The sequence below is a fragment of the Haemaphysalis longicornis genome, unplaced genomic scaffold (genome assembly GCF_048455015.1).
Source record: "Haemaphysalis longicornis isolate Haplotype H1 unplaced genomic scaffold, Haemaphysalis longicornis Haplotype H1 scaffold_4, whole genome shotgun sequence".
Lineage (NCBI taxonomy): Eukaryota > Metazoa > Arthropoda > Arachnida > Ixodida > Ixodidae > Haemaphysalis > Haemaphysalis longicornis.
In genome coordinates, this window is record NW_027526361.1 from 108,150,737 (window position 1) to 108,166,986 (window position 16,250).

At 50.4% G+C, this 16,250-nt stretch overlaps 1 pseudogene; it reads left to right on the forward strand.

Annotated features, from left to right (window-relative positions):
• Positions 1–9,663: 9,663 nt before the first annotated feature.
• On the forward strand, positions 9,664–11,347 carry LOC144180481 (uncharacterized; annotated as a pseudogene).
• The last annotated feature ends 4,903 nt before the right edge of the window (positions 11,348–16,250 follow it).

A 16,250-nucleotide genomic window follows, 5' to 3' on the forward strand; every position in this document is an offset into this window, starting at 1 on the left:
CTCAAACTCAAAATGGACTCAAAACTCAAAATTTATTCAAACTTAAAATTGACTCAAAACTTAAAATGTACTCAAAACTCAAAATGAACTCACAACTGAAAATGTAAAACTCAAAATGGACTGAAAACTCAAAATATGCTCAAAACTCTAAATGAACGCAGAACTCAAAATGGGATGGGAACTCAAAATGAATTCAGAACTCAAATTGCCTCACAACTCTCTCGTCCTGGGAATTTAATCGGGCTCAGATAAACTCTGATTTCATTAGCATTCAGTGTTTTCAAATTCACGCCTGGTAAAAATATTAGGAGTGTAAATTCGGGAGCTCGAACTCTTGTATTCGGCACGACATGACACCGTAGCTCCTTCGAGGTCGGAAACGATTTTCGTTGCAGATGTAATACAGCTATACCTGCTGCCCATGATGACTAGCGCTGGTTGCAAGAAATTGTACGTACATATTGGATACCAAACTCTTGATGTAGGCTCCGTGTTCGTGTTTTTGACAGAGCCGGTCCAGAAACGATGGTGTGCTGGGTCCCTGGGTCGAAACAAGCAAGATTGGGCGAGGGGACATGCGCTCACTGCGCCGTTAATTTACGTCGAAGCTGTTTAGGGTTACGGTTCCCTGCATTCTTGCTCTGCATCCTGAAAAAACTCCTTGTGTCAAAGCGAACTGTCCCCGCGAATCTCCGAAGCGCGAGGCATTCATGGATATGCCGTTGCTTTTTTAATGCGTAGCATTCTTTGCCGAGTACCCCCTCTTCCAACCACCGCCAGGATCGTGTAACGCCCTGCATTTACACAAAAATGCGGATATCACGGAAGTTGAACCTGTAATCATTATAAAAGCGTAAATGTAGACAAATGATCAAAATAAATGTTAAAAAACTAAAAAAGAAATAAGAAAAAATATCAAAATTGGTGAACTGTGCAACACGGGAGTCATGGATAGTCTCAGATTGGGTTAAAATTCAGAGAGATGTGGCGCTAAAGAATGTGGGGTATCAAACTGAGGGTCTCGAGCAGGGAAATCACGTGGGGCAAACAGAAAAGTGCCTCGTTGTTTGCTGAGGCACTTGTATTAGTTTTTATTAGCATTTGCTAGGTGGGATGAGCTTTCGTAGCTCGGAAAAGCACCATGCTATTGTTGTAAGCAATTACCGCCACCCTACCCAGCTGTTAACTTCCAGCATGCACGCGTGTGCGCGTGCGCGCGCGCGCGTGTGTGCGTGCGTGTGTGTGTGTGTGTGTGTGTGTGTGTGTGTGTGTGTGTGTGTGTGTGTGTGTGTGTGTGTGTGTGTGTGTGTGTGTGTGTGTGTGTGTGTGTGTGTGTGTGTGTGTGTGTGTGTGTGTGTGCGTCAGCCATCTGTTCTTTCATTGTGTTTGATATGTAGTCGTTGGAGAACTGCAGAGCCCGAGTTACTTCTTTTCTTTTACATTGTTATCATGTGCTAGTTTTGATATCTTGCGCTGATTTCTCATTGTAATAAAATCAGTTCGAGCGCACACACAAACTGCGCTTGCTTATTTTTCTCAAGTGTTTTCCTCCTGTCGCAATGTCTGTTTATGTCTTGGTGACTCTGTTGCCTCTCAATCTCCTACACTCTGGCAAGGAGTTAATGTCTCACATATAATTGGCCAATTCTGGATTCGAGTGCACGTTAATACACTGTGGGAAGGAAATCACGGACACGAAACGCGGCCGCAAGGCTTATTCATAAAAAAATGTGAAATTCGCCTTTCTGATAAGCTCTGATGCCCCTGTTACCTATGGTCGTCCACAATTTCCACGACACCATCTGTGTCGATGGATTTGATTTGCTTGTTTGTTGGTACACGGGGAAACGGAGGAAGTAACGTTTGAATGGCAGTTATTAGCAGAGAGTTTTTGAGTCCGGTGATTTAAGTTCGAGAGCTTCGCCTGGTTTTTTTTTACCCCATGCCATCCTGCCTCGATGATTCAGCAATTAGACGCCAATATTTTTATTACTATATACCGCATTGGTGGACATCTCTGGACAAGCCTTCGCAAGTATATAGCACAACTACCTTACGGGTTGTCACGGAATTTTCGTTAAACACGACCCAGCAATTAAAGAAAGATACCTTTTGTTATATCCTCATAACTATAACCAGAAAGCATGTTTATATTTGTCCCACGTGATCCCTCTCGACGAGACTTTTAATTTGATACCCTAGCAGGATCATATGAAATTCATACCAGTCAAACTAACCATGACTCTCATGACTGTCCCCAGGCCGCATTAGTTAAATGTCCCACATGATTCCCCCAACTGAAACCTTCAATTTTACACCCCACATGCTTTAGCGGCCTCACCTTGGATTTTAGCCCAATGTATGACTCATCATGACTATCTCATGATTAGAACCACGAAGCCTTTTTTTATTTGTACCACGTAATTCCCCCCGTAAAGACCGTAAATTTGATACCCTACACGCCTTAGAGGGGTCACATCGAATTTTAACTCAATATAAGACTCACCATGGCTATCTCATGGCTATAACCAGGAAGCATTTTTGTATTTATCCCACGTGATTCCGCTCATCAAGACCATTAATTGGATACCCATCACATCCTAGCGGAATCAATTTGAATGTTAAACCAATCAATGACTAACCATGACTATCTCATGGTATAGCCATACCGCATTTTTATCCCACGTGATTTCCCTCATCATAACCGTCAATTTGATGCCCCGCAGACCCAGTGGCGTCATTGCGAATTTTAACCTACTTTATGACCCACCTTGAGTATGTCATGATAATGATCAGGAAGCACGTGGTTACCCTTATCGAGACCTTTAATTTGATACGCCACACGCCCTAGCGTCATAAACTTGAATTTTAACCGAATCTATGACTAACCATGACTACGTCATGATATAACCATAACTCTTTTTCCCGAATGGTTCCCCATATCGAGACCTTGAATTTGACTCCCCACATGCCCTCCCAGCATCATTTTGAATTTTAGGTCAATCTATTTGAAATTTAGGTTTAGGTTCATTTTGAAATTTTGGTCACTCATAATGACTGCTTGATGACTACAATCAGGAATCATTTTTTTATTTACCCCGCGTGATTCCGTTAATCGGTACCTTTAATTTGATACCTTAGCGTCATCAGTTTGACTTTTCCCCAAATCTAATGCGGTCATTATTCTGTCCAAAGGGGCTTGCCCTGTAAATTCAGCTAATTCATTTGAAACAGCAGAAGGCACAGCCCCCGCCCCCTTTCCCCCCCGGCTCTCACCTCTTCCTTTGTGACGCCTAGTATATCAAGCCGTTAACAGTAGCAGGCGAACAACCAGGAAGCAAACGCCGAAGTGTGCTTTCCCACCATCCTTTCCCACCCTCTTAGTGGATCCATCAGGAGGAATAGTTAAGGCAATCCTTTTTTAAGTGCGAATGCACTTCTTAAGCGAGCCTGAAGCGTCCGCCGCCGTCCGCATAGCAACAGCTGCGGGTGCGCGCGCTCCTCGTCTTCCTTGGCAACGGGGGGAGAAGGGCGCGCGCTGCCTGGCCGCTGACATGGCACATACCCACGTGGGGGATTGGCCAGGAATCTCCTCGTCTTCCTAGGCAACGGGGGGAGATGGGCGCGCGCTGCCTGGCCGCTGACATGGCACATACCCACGTGGGGGATTGGCCAGGAATCGGGCGTGAGAAGGGCTAATGCACCCGCTTAAAGGAGTACTGACACGAAATTTCAAAGCTGAGATCCGCTCTATCAATCAAGTACAACGACAACACAAATAGGTGTCTGTGAATAAATGCATCTTTCTTTCTTTGTAGTTGTGTGTGTGTGTGTGATCTCTCTTTCGCGAACATTACAGTTCTGTGCGTGTGTGTAATCTCTCGACTACTCATTAAGATCACGATATCCAGCGTAATCGCGCAATCATCACTCTCCCCCTCGGGGAAGTGCGAGGGAATTTTTTTATGACCTCACCAGTCATAAACGCCTGTGTGCTTTCCCACCACCCTTTCCCACCCTCTTAGTGGATCCATCCGGTGGAATAGTTAAGAGAACGCTTTTTTATCACTCACGCGCCCACCCGCGAAAACATGGTATACAGCAAGTTCTTAGGGCCATAAAAATTCAACAAGAAACTAAAAACATCAGACACCCCTCCCTACAACCGGTCATGCGGATCGCGAATGGTGCCGTGCCTGCAGGTAACCTGAATTCCGAGCCCACAGCGACGCATCAAACTTAACAGCCAACTATAGCTGCCTGCTTGGCTACTCATATGTACTCAAACTCAAAATGGACTCAAAACTCATATGGAATCAGAACCCAAAATGTACTCAAAACTCAATATGTACTCAAACTCAATAGGTACTCAAACTCAAAATGTACTCACAACTCAAAATGGACTCAAACTCAAAATCTACTCAGAACTGAAAATGTACTCAGAACTCAAAAGGGACTCACTCAAAATGTACTCAGACTCAAATGGACTCAAACTCAAAATGTACTCAGAACTGACAATAGACTCAAACTCAAAATGTACTGAGAACTCAAAATGGACTCAAACTCAAATTGTACTCAGAACTGAAAATGAACTCAAACTCAAAATGGACTCAGAACTCAAAATGGACTCAAACTCAAAATGTACTCAGAACTCAAAAATGGACTCAAACTCAAAATGCACTCAGTACTCAAAATGGACTCAGAATTCACTAGGTCTCAGGCGTACTCAAACTCAATCGGACTCATACTCAGTCGGGCTCACTCGGCTCAAACTGACTCAAGCTCTAACTCACCATGCCAGACTAGCCTCGCTCTCACTCAAACTCAAACTCACGCGTGCGTTTGAGTCCAAATGAGTCTGAGTGAGTGGATTCATGAGTGAGTTCGCTGACCTCTGGTTGTAACAGGTTTATGCAGAGCACCTTATAGGGGCCCGGGATATCGTACGTTCGACGTCGTACCGACGTCGGACGACGATACCGACTTAGGTCGGTATCGTTTTAGTCGTGAAGCCTTATTAGGTAAGACAAAATAGTGGAGCGGAAGAAATGGTTTTGTAAGCAAGCTGAAAACAGGAAAAAAACCAGAACGAAGAGTGGGAAAACGAAATGAAAGTCAACCCGATCCGAATAGTCCGTCACCTCCCACCACCACACTGGTGCCTCTGCCGAGAGGAAGCTACAACTTGGCGGCGGCTCCAGACGAACACCTATCAACACCCCACCCGCCTCCACCACAACTTCCCCACCTAACACCCTTACCTCTGTGCCTACAGTCCCGAACCTGGAACCCTCTACCATATAATATGGGAGTGCCGACGTACTTCAGATTTGCCTTACTTCACATCCTCACCTTCGAGCAGTGGAGGGCTTCCGCGGCTAGCCGAGACCGGAATATCGAGCTCAAACTTGTGACCCGAGCAAGGACAGCCAGTTTAAGTCAAAGCATCCTGGACTAGAGATGCTTTTCAAGGGGGCGAGACCCATTCATCAGCCTCTGCTCAATAAAAAAAAACACTCTCTCGTTCTCTCTCTCTCTAGCCCGGCAGGTGAGCCGTCTCTGCAACCAATGAGTGGAAGGCGTTACAAGCATCCCTACGTTAGTGGCCCAGCTGCTTCATGCCCCCGATAGACAAAAGCACTGGAAGAGACAATGGCAGTCCTGGGCCTCGCAGACGAGACTCTGACGATTGTTGTTCCTTGGTTCGTGGTGCATACCGGTGCGCAGGAGTGGCCAGAAATCGGAGAATTTGAGGGGTTATTGCGCCCTGGCGCCCCAGCAAAACGAAAAAGGAAACCCAAGCATAAAAAAGGAAAGCAACACACACAAACAGAAAAACTAAATACAGAACAAGAAAGGAAAACCACATACAAACAAAAGTTTAAAACAAACAAGATAAACACAAATTACTCAGAACAATGACACACGGGAAACACTGGCGAATCACTGCTCCGCACTTCCCACAGCTTTCCTGTTCTGTGAACGTGTTCATGTTTTTTGGCATGTGGATGCTTTACCAGGGGTATAATCCCTCCAGTGAAAAAGTAGTTGAAGCCTAGCATTCGTTATGTCAGCTCTTTCTCGTCCCTTGTGTTTACATGAGTAAACACAGCGGTGTTCAGCGCAAACCAACCGGCCAAACTATTATGCTTAAACCTAAGGTTATGTTTAAGGAGCAGTTTTAGATATATTACATATTATTTAAATATACATTAACGCATCACTGTCGGTATTAACGATGCCGTACACACACAAAAACCAGTTATGTTATTCGGTACAAAATAACGCTTTTGTTGTTGTGATACAATTGCCAGGTATTGCCCTATTGGCGTCCCAAAACAATTTTAACAGAAATACACTATAAAAGACGCATGAAAGACAGAGCTAACTCTGATGTTTATTAAGCATGAATGTGTTTCTATTCGGGGACACTGATTCGTATGAATGCATTACCTCAAGAAACATTCTCCGTGAAGTAAGGTAAAATTAAGGTCGCTTACAGAAATTACTGACCACGAATTGACTAGCTTGCAACCAGCATTGGTGTTTAATCTTAAGGTGTACATATTTTAGGGGCAAAATGGATCTTTGTCTCCGTCAAGGAAAGCTGTCCGAAATTTTCCAAGGTAAGCCAGCCTTCCTAAATTTTAGTGGCTAGGCCATGTTTTCAAAGCAACAAAATTTTATAAAGAAAAAAATGCGAAACTGATATATCTGAAAACAGCATAACCAACTACACAAAATTCGGGCGAACTAAACGTACGCAGCGATTATATCCGTCCTTGAAGCCTTTCCAGGCCGTAATATATATAATTAAATCCTAGTTGCCACAGGCACATGCCTTACACATACGCATAAAAAATGAAACGTAACGATGGATTCTCGGAGACAGCCAACACCGGTACTCGGAGACAGCCACTCGGAGACAGCCAACAGCTAGTATTACGGAGGGATAAAAAATGTGGATATGTAAAATAGGTCATAGCAAACACAAACTGCATTGCCCGCTCCATGTTAGCCCTCACACTGTGGCACTCCAACCGTCTCCTTTGGCTTGGCGTTTCAGTGGAGGCTGTGCTATCGCATCAAACAGCGAGCACTGGTGTCCAGAGGACAGGTGCGCTGGTTTCCGGCACTGGAATGTGTCAGCGAACCGGCCGAAAACTTTCGACGGTAGGTTGCATGCTGAGCGCGCATCGTCCGTACCACAACGATGGAGGCACATAAAGTAGAAAAAAAGGTGTCCCTCCGTCAGTTTCTCGTGTTTGGGAAGGCCTAGAGGTTCTTCACTTGGCCTCGCAAGCGTGAACGCGTCGTACAGCATGAGGAGGGCGGACACTCTCCGCATAAAATCGAGGTCCTCGGCCTGTATCGGCCTCTTGGGGTCAAGCGGACTCTTGTCCAGCGTGCATGGAACACTAAGCGCCGTGACCGATAGGTAGGCGTCGAGCTCCGCGATTCGGTGCAAAACCAGAGAAGACAGCGCGTCCGCGACTTGGCTTCCCACAGCTCCATACTTGATGCCTTTAAAAAATTCACTTGGTGGGAAGAAAGGCATTTCGAGCATCACAGGCAGAATTTCCAGGCGCCAATCATGGTTGACACTGAGAAAGTCGCCTTGACGTTCGAACATGTAGCGCGGCATCCTTGTGTTGGCCTCAGTGAGGCGGCGCGCTCTGACAGCCTGTTTGATGTTCGTGAATATATCGTCCGTCATGTCGGGAAACTGCTTGTACATCGCATCCAGAAACGCGGGGTTCATTTCGCCGATGAGGTGGAGCGAATCGTCCAGCCCATTTGTCGTGCTCGTGAAGCCACGCACGGCGTCGGCGGCAGCACGCCAGGGTGACTGGGCGATCTTGCTCCAGAAGGCGACTCTAACGTTCGTCACTAGGGAAGAAAGTTCGGTGGTCCTGCTCCACTGATATTCATTTGCCGCGTAGGCAGCGTAGAAAGCCACGCCCATGTACGCATCCGCCAACAAGACGCAATACCGCGAGCGGTCTCGCTTCTCGTCGTCGCCGGTATTGAAGTACCACGCTATGGCATCCCTTCCGAGCATTGTTAAGCTTTGGGTAAGCACCCACCCGTAGTAGTACACCATCAAAGCCTCGCCCTTTCTCTCAACGAGACCGAAAAACGCCTTGAACAAGTCGACATTCTCCAATACTAACACGCGTGTTTCGTCCACCGAGGCGTTCAGATGTGAGCGAAGACTCTTGGACCAGGCGCCCATAGGATGGGCTTTCGCCACCACGCTCAGTACGTCTTCCATGCTCACATTGCGAAACATCTTTGGCCGCGTTTGCATGTAGGCACGGTGTAACACGGATACCACTTCTGACTCGTTTTTGAAGAACTCCTGATACCCCAGTGGCTCATCACTTGCACTCTTGAAGGTTTCGACCATATTGTTGAAATAACTGCGGTACATGTTAGAGCCGACCTGCAGCATAAACAATCTTCCTCGCAGGACCCCGTCAAACACAGGCGACGGTACGATGGAGAGCAAGCCGGGGCGATCCATCAAAAACTGGACCACAGCTCCCCAGTTGTATCGGGCCGTCATTGTGAAGACAATGTCCAGGAGCCGGCTGTCGTTTGCTAAGAGAGGCCAGCGGACGCCTACATTATACAGCAGCATTTTCAGTGTGCTGACGCTTTTCTCGTGTCCGATGAAGGCTGTTACGCAGGACTTGTAGAACTTGGCGGCCTTTTCAGCGGCATTCTGCCCCGTGGCAGGAATCGCCTTGCGTTCTCCCACAGAAGAGACGTCCAGGACGAACCTGCAACATAGCGAACCCGTTCCGTTATCCGTGGGCTATGAAGGCGCAGATTCAAGCATCACTGCTCATCAACAGAGCAAAACATAACAAATATCTCGTACCAAACACTACGTTACAAAGTTCATCAAACCCGAGCATTATCAAGAATAACAGTCTATTTAATGCGAAGCTTCGTATGACTTGGCGAAAAAGAATTGGGTAGGACCGTGTACGAAAATAAACACACCTGCCGCCAGTATAGAAAGTAAAATTCCGAGACATCTCCACTAACAGGAAACCTGGAGAGGGGCGAAGCATGCAGTGTATATGTGTATTCCTGGGCCCCTGGAGTTTTTGCCCACGGATATGAAACCATAACGTCAAATGTTGGGAGGAGCGAAGCATGCAGTGTATAAGTGTATTCTTGGCACCTCGGTGTTTTTTCCCACTTAGATGAAACTGTTGGGGTACCGGTATTCTACTGATCTGTAAGTCTCGTGTCTTTGAAGCGCGCAGCGTTCTAGCGCGAGGCATTGTAAAACGAGTGTCCCGGTGTTTTAGTACCATGAATACATGACCCTATGACGACATGAAACGACGACAGCCGGAGCTAAAGCAAGCGGACGCGTTCACATCAGCTCCATCATTTATGATTAATTTCGCAGTGCTATTTTTTCTAATCGAAGTTTTCTTTGTCTGATTATGTTCGAGAAGTCAATGGGCACCGACGGATACTAAAAGTGCCCAAAGGTACGCCTTCTTCGCCGAATTATCGGACATTTGCTATCACCGCCATTCGAGGGGCCGCTGAGCCTCGGGGTGTTCTACGAGCACTAGGCCTCGTCGCTGTCGCACCTGCCGCGGCTCGCCGCCTCGGCGGCCGCCGTTCAGCCCCGAGATGGTGGATACTTCCCCTCGGGCAACGATCTCCGACTCCCAAATGTGCGTGGAAGTTCAAGGGGAAGACATTCCACACTAAGAATTCCACAGCGGCGCCGGCTAGACGCTCGCGGAGGAACGCATGTCGAGACTCCGTCAACGAGTCCTTGTCGTGAAGCTCGCCGGCTCTAACAACGTCAACAAGAAAGCTAAAACAACAAGAACATTCGAGCCTCGGTCATCAAGGCAGCGAGAATGCCAGCAAGATCGTGATGAGATCACAAGAGGGACTTGACATCACCAAGATTGGCACCACGACCGTCGCCACGGCCATTCTTGCCGCGGCGAAGATTACGACTGAAGAGAGTGCATCGGATACCATCTGCCCGAACGCGCAACAAAACATAATGGTAGTCAGCACGCCCAAGGAGGAAAACGCCGTCCACTACGCAAGTCTGCAAACGATCAACATTCAAGACAAGACCTTTGAAGTCAGCGCTTACCGCAAGGCGCCGTACGACAGTGTGAAGGGCGTAATCCAAGGAATCCCTGTCGACGCGAGCGCCGAAGAACTGGACAGAAGCATCGTCAACCACAGAAACCCACTCGCCGTAGGCGCTAAACGAATCGGCAACACGACCACGATCATCATAGCCTTCAGAGGACCCAAGGTACCGAACTTTGTCCGATACGGCGTCACGCAGATACCGTGCCACCTGTACAGAAAGCAAATTGACGTCTGCCACCAGTGCGCCAGGGTCGGGCACAGCAAGGACGTGTGCCCGACGCCAACCACCAGCAGGATCTGCAGGGGCTGCGGCGAAGCAAATCCCAAAGAAGACCACAACTGCACCCCCAAATGCAAACTATGCGGTGGCACTCACTCGACCGCCGCAAGAGATTGTAAAGCCAAATTCAAGGTAGCGCTTACGTCGTCCGCAAGCGGCAGTGGGAGCGCCGAAATGTCAGCAGCCAGCTTCCGTCGGAGAGCGACTTCCCCGCACTAGACCAGCCAGCTGCGCGCAAGTCAAGGATGCCATCGAGAAACCGCGCACCCTCGAGAGATCGCAGTTTCAGGAGCCAGAGCAGCGACGCGCGAAAAATGGGAACCCAAAGATCACCGTCGCGCGAGAGAGTCAGTTGGGCCGTTACTTCGCGAGGTGTCAAGAAAACCAATCCGAGCGTCAACACCAAGAAAGATGAAAAAGCTTCAACCAAAGAACGAGAGATCAACGAGGCCCTAATACAGGAGAACGCGGCCCTGAGAGCGACCATCAACAACCTCACCAAGGAAATCGCGGTGATCCGCAACGCTCTCCGCAACGTCGAGCAGCAAAGATTGAGACCGAGCGACAACAACAAGGGCGAAGAAACTGGCTGCGGAAGACAAAGAACCGGCACCGAAGAAGAGGGCCGTTGAATTGCGCAAGACCAAAAGCAACGTGAGCGACTGCAGCCCCGACAGCAGCAACAACAACGTCGAGGCCAAACTCAACAGCCTGGAGGGTATGATCAAGTCAATGAAGGACACCATAGACGGCTTTCAAACGAAGAACGTCACCACACTCAACAATCTGGAAAGAAGCGTGCAACTAATACTAAGCCACCCAACGTTCGCGCCCCTACAGCACCCAGTCAACCAAGTGCCGCAACCCGGAGAATTCCGACTAGGACAATCATGGCCACCAACCCCACAGGCATAACAGTGTTGCAGTGGAACTGCCACGGCTTCGTCAAGAAGAGGGCAGTGGTCCAGCAACACATTGTGCCCGCCGCGCGCAAGCCCGATGTGCTTCTACTTCAAGAAACGCTAACGGGCAAGCCATCCCTTCCAGGCTACAGGGTGCACGCGAGCCCGCCCGACGGCAGAGGCCTGTGCACCTAGGTCAGGAAGGGACTCACCTTCATTGAACACCGGCTAAGCAACGCGAAGATCGAACACACGCTCACCGAACTCATACCGACCAAGCAAAGAAGAAACAGCATCTTCATTTTGAACATCTACAGTAATCCATCTTCAGAGACTGCAGAAGTTCAAATTCATTCTTCACAAGGCAAGCACGACGGCCAGCCAGAGCACTGATTGCGTGCGGTGACTTTAACGCAATGAATACGGCGTGGGGCTACGTCAAAAGCTATGAGAAAGGCAGAAACCTTTCCGAAGACGCGGCGGAACTCGGCTATGCCCTCATAACTGACCCGGCTCACCCAACTAGACTTGGTAACTCCGTTTCCCGAGATACCACCGCCGACCTAACGTTCGTCAAGAACATTGAACCGATCACGATCACGTGGAGGAACACAAGGGTGGACCTCGGCAGCGTCCACATGATCGCGGAAATCGTCGTACCGGATCAGAACAGTAATAACGTCACGAAAAATACGGGAATGATCGGACCGCTTTCAGAGACACCAGAAATTAGGAGGAGGAAGAAAGTACAGAAATCGACGACATCGAAATGTGGACCAACAAGGTACTACAAGACGTTCGCAACTCAAGCAAGAGCATAGAAACAGGCCTTGAAACGAACAGAATGGACAGCCGGCTGGCCCACCTCATCGAGGCCAAGCAGTCCATTCTCCACAGATGGAAAAAGCAACGCCTCAATCGTAGGCTACGGGAAAAAGTCGCAGAACTCAACAATGCAATCGAGGAACACTGTCGCACGCCATGCCTGCAGCAGTAGAACGAGATATGCAACGCCGCCGATGGCCAGATGCACAATGGGAAAACACAGAACTTGCTTAAGCATCTGTTCGACGACACTAAGACTAAGTCTCACCAGAGGGACCGACTGGCAAAACTCCTCCATCGGGAAGTCACGAAACACGGAGCCGACAAGGTGATGAACCGCATCAGCGACAGATACCTGCCGACTACGTCCACGGAGCACCACGGGCCGTACGGGGCGCTACCCGACGAGCGCCTCGACAGAGACATCGACGCAGAAGAGGTTCGCACAGCGCTGCAGGACCTCAACAGCAGGTCGGCGGCCGGACCGGATCGCATCACCAACAAGGAACTCAAGAACCTCGACGACAAGTCCGTCGAAAGCCTAACAGGCTACTACAACAAATGCTGGAAAACGGGGACGCTGCCGCAGCATTGGAAGGAGGCCAAGACCATCCTGATGGCCAAGCCGGGCAAGCCACCCGGCACGGACAACCTCCGGCCCATTTCGCTCACGTCTTGCGTGGGCAGGGTGCTGGAGCACGTTTTGATGAACCGGTGGCAAGGCTACCTGGAGAGGGAAGGACTGTACCCCACCACGATGATTGGCTTCAGACAGCGCCTGAGCACACAAGACGCGATGCTGCAGCTCAAGAACGAAATCGGGGACGACACCAGCATCTCGCGAGACAACAAGACCACCCTGGGGCTCGACCTGCAGAGCGCTTTTGATAAAGTGAAACACTCGGCGATTCTGTCCCAAGTCTCCAAGCTCAAAATGGGCGAAAGGAGTCACAGTTACATCAAGGACTTCCTGACGGACAGGACCGCCGAGCTGCGAGCTGGCGACATACAACTGCAAGACAAGAAGCTCGGGAGCACCGGCACACCGCAAGGGTACGTGACCGCGCCGCTACTGTTCAACTTGCTAATGATAGGAGTGGCCGACAGGCTCGCGAAAGTGGGGTCCGGCACACCATCTACGCCGACGACATAACAATCAACGCCATCGAAGACCATATCGACGGCTCCGGCCTCGTCTGCTCGCCAAGCAATTCGGAGCTCCTGATAATACCACCGCGAAGAGGCAAGCAAGGTCAAGATCGTAACGCGGTCCGGGCAGACGATCCCCGAGGTCAGCAAGATCAGAGTCCTGGCATCGAGAAGCACAGAAGAAACGGCGAGACCGTCGCCCGTCTCACCGCCAAGGCGGCCGACGCGATGCGTCTCGTCAGGAGAATCACGTCCCGCAAAGCTGGCATGAAGGAGGACAGCCTGATCAGGCTCGTCCAGTCCTTCGTGGTCAGCCACATTGCGTACGTAGCGGTCTACCACAACTGGCTGCAACACGAACGGAACAAGATCAACGCCATCATCCGAAAAACATACAAGTAGGCTCTCGGCTTGTTCGAGTCCACGAGCACGCCCCGATTCTTGAAGCTAGGAGTACACAATACGCTTTAAGAGATTTCGGAGGCGTAGCTAACGGCTCAGCTCGAGCGCCTGTCAACAACCAAGGCCGGGAGGAAGATACTCGAAGGCCTGGGTCTCGGACGTCAGAACGAGGAGAATGCCAAACTCTCCATCCCCGACGAGATCCGAAGCAAGATCAGGGTAGACCCCCTTACCGAGAAACATGAACCCGGAATACAACAAGGGAGGAAGGAATGCGAGCGCCCAGGCCCTCATCGACCTACACGCCAATGATGGACACGCGCGGTACGTGGACGCGGCCGAATATCAACGAGAGGCTTTCGCCGCGTCTGTCATCGAAGCGTCTACGGGTGCCGTGAAGACGGCGGCGAGCGTCAGATGCACCAAGGCGGAATGCTCGGAGGAGGTCGCCATCGCCCTGACCATCGCCGACACAGACTGCTGCATGGTGCTGAGCGATTCGAGAACGGCGGTGCGCAACTACGCCAAAAGACGCCTCTGTGAAGAGGCCGCGCGCGTGCTGCGCGGAGTCAAATTGCAAGAAAGAAGAGTGAGGATCAAGTGGTTCCCGACGCATGCGGGCGAGTGCGCGTCGACGAGAAACGCGAACCACAACGAGACGGCACACGTGGCGGCACGAGCTCTAACCAACCGCGCCCCCGCGACCGACCGTCCCGCGTGGTTCGGAGCCAAAGACCGCATGACGGACTACGGCGACATCACGAAGGCCTACCGCCTGGCTCGCAGAGCTCTCCCACCCGCGCACCCGGGGCTGAGCCGGGCGGAGGCCGTACTTCTAAGACAGCTACAGACCGGGTCGCTACCCACCCGGCCTTGATGCATCGAATGTACCCTGAAGTGTACCCGACCGACAGGTGCAAGGTGTGCCGTTGGGAGACGGCCGACCAGTACCATATCCTGTGGGACTTCTCAAAACAACCGGAGGAAGCGGCATCGATAACCATCCCGCCGCGTCTAGAAGAAGCCGCGAAGAGCTACGACCGCGAACATCAACTCTGGGCCGTCCAGCAGGTCCTGAGGGCGCTCGAAAGGCACTACACTCGCGAGCCGTCAACGGCGAGCGGAAGGGTCGGGCCGAGTAACGGCTAACCCCTAGGACGACGCCGGGCCCGCGTCACGGAGCACAAAAACGCCGATATGCAGGCACAAATAAAGTTTACTCCAATACAATCCAATCAACCGCAACCCTATGCGCCTCTGCGAAAAAAAAAAAAAAAAACAGGCGGGGCATGATTTATAAGAAAGGGGAGCAAGTTTGACTAGGTTTATTGCAGCCCAGCGCGCGCTCACCAAGGAGGGCCGGTAGCGAAAACGGCAACGGCGGGCAGGGGGCTGACGGTGCGGTCAGGGCAGTGGCAACGTGGCAATGGCGAACACCCGCCGCACTTTTACCTAGGGATTGACAGGCTTAGCGTGATGCGGAAAACACGAGCCTCAAGTTACACCTACGGTGGTGAACCATCTCCACAGAAAGAATGGGCGTCTGTCAGACTTCAGGGGCTGCGGCTTGCCGTCGTAGTTCGTTAGGGGTCCCGTAATCCCGTTATCTAGTCACCGTAGTCACGCAGGGTCCCACACCCACAGAGATGCCTCGAACAGGCACAAGTTACTCATTTCAAAGTGTTCGGGGTGACGTTTTCGCTGCGCCGTTGCCTCGGCAAGATGCCCTTGCTAAGCCGCGATTAAGTGCACATCAACATTGAACTACGAAGAAATTAAGAATAATGAATTAATTACCCACAAAAAAATGAAGGCTTCTAAAGAGTCGAGAACTGCGGCAGTTGGTAAAAAGCCAGTGCGCAAAAGAAGGCACAAGAAACGACGACAGCGCTCGTGTTGTTTTTTTCTCTTGTGCCCTGGATTTGTGCGGGGTTTAACCATAATGAATGCTTCATTCGATGTTTATTTAAATGCCTTGTCAGGGTTGGTGGCGCCCTCTCTTGACTACTTCCGGGGCCAACGCCATGCTGATATTGAAATTATACAAGAGGGGACGCCACACCCCCTTTCGGCGACTCATTACTCCGCACTCGGACTTTCGTGTTGAGTGAAATTTCTTTCTTTTTTTTTTTTGGCCGTTGCATTTCTCCTTATTCCATTCTGACAGCTGGCCAGAAGTAGACTCTGTAATGAAGTTGTCCGAACAAGTTCTGCACAGGCGCATGCGGTTTCCTTCACGGATGTCTTCCATCGAATGAAATTACGCCCACTGCGCAGCTTGCGCCCCCTCGCAAGAAAGGAAAATATCTCGTATCCACCTCCAGTAGACGTCCAGTTTCAGAGAGCTCAGGTTCTTGGCGTCTCTCCGCGAGCAGACGTGCGCGTGGAAGTCGTGACAGGGATCTGCCGATGCGTTCAGCGTCTCGTCCAGCAGCTTGCCGTAGAAAATGCAGTCGTTCGAGTCACACGTGGCCCCGGGATGCTTCGGGGACGAGCTGTTGTACCAGCCGATGAGGATGAGCAGCAGCACCACGACGACT